The sequence below is a fragment of the Crocodylus porosus genome, unplaced genomic scaffold (assembly GCF_001723895.1).
Source record: "Crocodylus porosus isolate Cpor-Errol unplaced genomic scaffold, CroPor_comp1, whole genome shotgun sequence".
In the NCBI taxonomy this organism is placed as follows: domain Eukaryota; kingdom Metazoa; phylum Chordata; order Crocodylia; family Crocodylidae; genus Crocodylus; species Crocodylus porosus.
In genome coordinates, this window is record NW_017728923.1 from 4,134,958 (window position 1) to 4,141,269 (window position 6,312).

Here is a 6,312-nt window from a genome sequence, read left to right on the forward strand (position 1 = left end):
TGCTTTGCTGGGCCAGCTGTGAGCCTGGCATGCCCCTCCCCCCTGCTGCAGCAGCCTGTGGCCGGGTTGCCCTGGCATTTGGTGGGGCTGAGCCCTGTTAGCCCCACACCTTCCACTGCCCCCAGTGGCTGATCTCTGCTTCCAGCGGAAGTGCTGCTGGCGCTTCTCTCAGGGGGGCACAGCCAATCTCAGGTGATGCACGTGCACCCGCATGCACTCCCTATGCGTTGCCAATGATAGTAATGCCAGCTCTCAGCCTCACCAAATTTGTGGAAACATGCAGAATGGTTGCCAGTATTATACATTACCCCAATTACTTAGATTCATCCTTTATGCTTCTGTTAGGTACAGTGCCTATTGCTATTGCAATAATGCAAAGCTCTAGAACTCTTGGTTCAGAGATGATACCTTTTATTAGACCAACTAAGAAATTGTAGTAAGTCATCTTGATCATTTTGGGAAATAATTTAATCTTTCTTGACATCATTATTCACTTGATTACCATACCACATTTAGGCCTATTTGCTGTATTAAAGAGATCGTGGGCCAGGGCCCACCAGGACAAACTATAAGCCTCTCTTAAAAAGGGAGGCCAATGGAAACACAACTAATTGCTTGGGAGAAATAAAAAGAAAACAGGGAGGAGGGGCAAGGGTTACAGGGGTCCAGAACGGGACACCAAGCAGAAAACATTGGCTGGTGCCTGCTGCCCCCCAAACAAGTGGAGGGAGCCTGTGGATGCCTAACAGTGAAACTACCTGGTTATTTTTGTTCATAGCCTGAAGGAAAGTAGAGGCTACAAGGGCACTTCATGATGCCCACTCACATGGACCATATGGGGATCAGCATTGTGGGTGTTTCTACTGGAAATTTTGAGTTATTTGGAAGAATACTTGAAAAATAGCCGCTATCTTTAAATCAGCCACACTCTGGAAGAGCTTTTATTAACTTCTTGTTTCCATGGCCCCTCTTAAATAAAGGTCATGGGGACACTTGCATGATAGAGAACAAGACAGAAAGAGAGAGGGTACAAGTGATCGACTAATCCCAAACTGCACATTTAAGAGCAAGATAATGACACTCACTCCCTCATCTAGGTACTCATAAAGACCCTTTCCAGCCTTAATACCTCTGCTTCTCTCATGCTCTAACTACCAAATAAGAGGGAACACTTTTTATTTCCAGATTAGTAGTGACTGAAGTTTATTTACTATTTGATGCTCTTGTGCAATGTAACCTGGAGGTCTTGATCTAGATTGCAGTGTACACATGTTCACACTACTAAGGCACAACCAACTGGGGTAACTGTCCCTTTTATTATAAATCACTGGGGAAATAAGAGTGAAAAGAGAAGAAAGGGATGAAAAACAGAGTAAAAAGTAAAGAAAGACAAATTACAGAAAATACATCAATAAGCCCAGAGGAATCTTTCTTCAAAGGCTGAAAGGAACCATAAATCAGTTAATGCATTGCCCTGTAACAGGCATAAGGAATGAGAGTTGCTAAATGCTTATTTTGCTTTGGTCTCTGCAGAGGAGAAAGGAAGAGATTATAACTAAGGCAGGGATCAAGTTTTCAGAGAGGACTGCCAAATTCAGGTAGGGTGTTGATAACAGGACGGAGAGGGAGAAAAAAACCTCACTTTTCTTAGAGGACCAGGTGGGGCTGTGAGCTCCTAATTTGTCAAGGAGTCAAGAAAGGAAACTGGCAAACCATCAGCACCACACTTGAAAATGCTCGTTAGAGGTCTCTGGTGAGGAGGCCATCCTGGAGGTCTGTGGCACTGTGTTCTGGGTCCACGACCCCCTGGAGGTGACAGTGGGGTTCCACGCCCTGGGATTCCCCCAGTGCATCAGGGCCCTGGATGGGACCCACATCCCTGTCACTGGCTTACCCCCATGGCAGCCGCCCATACTACAGCCAGCGGGGCTTTCACTCCTTCATGCTGCAAGCCATTGTTGACCATCACAGTGCCTTCCCCAGTGTCAGTGCGAGCTGGGCTGGCAGTGCCCATGATGCCTGCATCTTCCTCAACTCCAACCTGCCAGCTCTGGTGGAGAACTGGTGTTTTGTGCCAAGGATGCCAGACCTCCAGCTGGGCAAGGTGAATCCCACCCCTCCCCATCAGGGACCCTGCCTCATGCGGACTCCTCCCCTACCCAGCACCAATAAAGCACCCTCTTCTCTGTGCAAACTATATACATTATGCTTTGTGTGCCCTCCTGGGGCAGGGGACAGTGGATTGGAGCTGTCTACAGGGCAGATCCTGGGGACAGGTGCCCAGCATCCTGGGCTCTGGCCAAACCACCATCGGTGTGTATGCTGTGGCAAGGCTGGTGGGTAGGGGGCTTGGTCAGGGGCAAAAATGGCTGCTGCTCTGCTGACATGGCCAGCTTCCCCTCCTCCAGCCTGTGCTTCCCCACAATGTTTGCCACCACATGGAAGGGTACCTGTGCCTATGCTACAAATCCCTGCCCCACCACAGCCAAGGACATTGTTGCAGGTATTGACACATTTCTCTGTGTGTGAGGTCTGTGGCTGCCTAGCTGAGGGGGCACTGGCTGCTCAGTAAAGTTTTGCACTGCCTCCAACCTCCCTGTGTCTTGTTGGAGGGGCAGAGGGAAGCTTGGCCAGGCTGGTCGGGGAGGGCGGACAGGGCCAGGGAGGGGAGGGAAGGGAAGGGGAGGGCCCTCCTCTTAGTGCTGGGCTTACCAGATGAGTGTGACAGGCATCTCTGGTGGCCCGAGTCTGTTCCCACTTGCAGTGATGATGTGCACCTTCCATTGGTGTCCTGGGGTGCCAGGGCGCAGTGCCTAGCTGACCAGGCATTGGCCCCTTCTGGGAAGGAGCTGGAACTTGGGTGGGTAGTGCTATCTCTGGGCTGGCCTCCTGGGGAGTGCTGTGCACCTAGACCTTATGCGGCAGGAGCTGGCCCAGGTTGCTGGAGCTGCTGGATGATGCTGGGGGTGGGGCCCTGAGGGTCCTTTCCCTGCTGAGGACTCATTGCAACTGCCAGGCCATGGCGGATGCCCTGGCAGGCTGCCCATGCTGGAGAACACAGCATAGCTCCACCCAGGGTCCCAGGGTGCAAGAATGCAGTCCAGCTGCTGCATAAAGTGCATGGCCCTGTGGACAGCCCCCCAACTGGTGGTTGTGTTTGGTGATACCGATCCACTGCACCTGCCGGGCCTTGACCTTTTTGTGGCACTGCCACACTGACTTGTCATGCCCCTGCTCCTGCATGTGTCCCACCAGGGCCTCACAGATATGGATGTTGGAGCACCTGCCCTGGGCAAACTGGGTCTGGACTTCAGCATCACCCCACAGCACCACAAAGTCCATGGTCTCATCCTGGGACCAGTTGGGTCCCCAGAACACAGTGTGTGGCATTGGGAATGATGACAGGATCGCTGCCTCTATGGCCCTCAAGTGCTGCGGCCCTGTGGGTGCTGCCAGGCCTGGGCAGGTACCTGCAGCACAGGGGTACAGAGGACAGCAGGCAGGCAGGTGGTGGGACTGGCCCTGGGGTCAATGTCAGGTCAGTACAGGCTGCTGCACCTGGCATGGGGCCACTGCTATGGGACTCAGTGGCCAGAGGCAGGCAGCAGGTGGCACAGGCTCTGAGATCACTGCAGACTTTTAAAGGTCAAGCTGGGGCAGGCAAAGAGCTACCTCAGCCCTGGTGTTGGAAAAGGTTCGGGCCCCAGATGGCCTTCTGTTGGTGGGGCTGACCGGGAGCAAATTTGCTCTTGATTAGTATCTACACATGTGCTACTGTGCAGCAACTACTACACGGTTAATTTGCTACCTGCATTTGCAAACAATAAATTAACTTACTGCACAGTAAGTAGCTGCATGTGTTGATGGTGACACTTTACTAAGCAATAAATTAGTCTACTGTGCAGTAAAGCATCTCATGTAGATGCGCCCAATCTTTCCTAGAAAGGCAGGAAATTTGCTAGTCTGGCATCCACCATCGCTCCTCCTCTCCACTAGTGGGCTTGAGATCCTCACCCAGTCTTCAGAGGAAAACATAACTCTACCCTGTCAAGTGTATGATTGCTGTCTGCACAATATTTAGGTGTATAACAGTACATGCACCCATTCTTCCAGCTGGTACTACTGAAGGTTTCTAGAGTTTGGAGAAACCATGCAACTGTCACGAGGCAGAACATGGTTGAATGCTGCTAGCTGGTACAACAGGCAGGTCCCAGAGTGACTGGGCAGAGGACCAGGAGATACTTTGGTATATCTCAAACACTTTGGGGTATGTCATGTGAGTACCCCAAGAGAGACGACCCTAACCTGTGTGGACTGACAATGACTTCTACACGCACTGCTTCTCTGCTCTCAGCATATGGGAAGTCCCTGGGCATGTGGCCAATATTTATAATATGAAAGGGGTAAAGGAAAGTCTCTGGAACATCTTTGTCCATAGAGGATTCACAGCCACTGGCCAGAGATTAAATGTGGGTAAGTATGAAAGGTATGAGGAAGCTGGGAAAAGAAGTCTGGACTCTCTAGCTAGGGGTGAAAGAAGGAAGATGTGGTCTCAGGCCTACATATGCAGGGCCAGATACTTTATTTAAAAACTCCACCCCACAGAAGGCCATTCCAGGGCACTAAGTGCCTGTGACAGAGATAAGCAAAACAAAAAGGGAATAAAATCATAACCCCCAAATTCAGCAGCATTTCTCCTTCCCCTCCCCGCCAGCCCCAAATGCATCTCATACTGATCAGCTGTCAGCAGGCCCAAACGGATTCCACCTCCCACATCTCATCTTGCTCTTTAAGACAGAAGTCCCACCCTAACTGACTGAGAATTTCTCCCAGTGACTGCTCAGTAGATGGGCCTGGCTGCAAGTCTGGGAGGTCAACAGGACTGGGCTAGTTTGTACAGGGGTCAGGGGATAAACGCATTCAATCCAAAGAAGAAAGGATTGGCACTCAGAAAGCAAGCGAGTGCCACCCTCCTCATCCCCCACCTATTTGCTTTTTTTATTTGCTTTCTGAACCTTGAGATGCACTTTCACAGAAACCCCCACACCACTGTGCCTGAATCCTGGCAGGCCTTGTGCCCGCACGAGGGGCTACCATCCCTGCTGCACTCATCCCACTCTGCCTTAACACGCAAGTGACATGAGTTTTGCTTTCAACAGTTTGAGGTACACTTTCACAAAAACCCCTGCACCTACCTCCTTGAAACTTGGCAGGCTTCATGCCCTCCAAAGGAGCTACCATATCTACTGTTTTCATCCAAATCTTTAAAAAAATGACAAAGTTACAGGTATTTTAGTGATTCCCCATTATAGTCTATGGCCAAATCTCTGAATCTCCGTCTCTGAATTGGCTGACTCGAATCAGGACAGTGATTTGAACCACCAAATTGAATCATTGTCCCTCTGAATCAGCCGAATCCAAATCTGAAGTGAATACCTGCTGCTTTGCACAGGCCTACAGTTTAAGGTTTCAGTGGTGCTGTAGTATGAGATACCATGGTCAGTGGACCAGTTTCTGATTCCTGTGGTGTAATGGGTGGCTGTTTCTTGTATTTACAATACAGAGTGTGGGACGATGGTCTGTGATCCTTAGTGAATATGGGGACTCCTGACAGGACAGGAAGGTCTCCATGTGCAGCAAAAATTTCTATCAGGACCAGACCACCTGCAGGATTGTGAAAGAAAACAAGGAAGAATTTTGTCCCCTCTACCAGAGCAACTTAAAAATCCTTATTAGCAGAATGGTACCAGTAGTCAAAGAACTAGCCAATGCACACTATGGCCCATCAAAGTCAAGTATCACTCAGTGTTAAAAGTTGTCATCACAGAATCACAGAAAGGTAGGTCTGGAAGGGATCTCCAGAGATCATGTAGTCCAATCCCCTGCTCTCTATCCAAACCATCCCTTAACCTACTCCTAAAACTACACAATCAATCCTGCTGCACAAGGCAAATTGCTCAAAGGCACCAAAAGCACCCTGACCTGTCACAGACAAACAGGGGGACAAGGGCTGTCAGCATCCTGCTGCTGCAAACGTTATTAAAATGTGCTCTACAGATCTAAGGAAGAGGGCAATGTCCCTGTTACAAATACATAACCCCTCACAGTCCATCTCCATCTGAATGTGGGTTAAATTCCTTCCTGATCTCAACTTGGTCTGACCCTGAGCAGGGGGGCAAGACTCTAGGCAGAAATGTCCAGGTTTTAGTCCCACTAGGAACACTGGTACATTCCAGTCAAAATCTCCAGCTTTAGCAGCAGCCAACACCAAATGCTTCTGAGAAAGGTCAAAAAGTACCCTGATGTCTACAG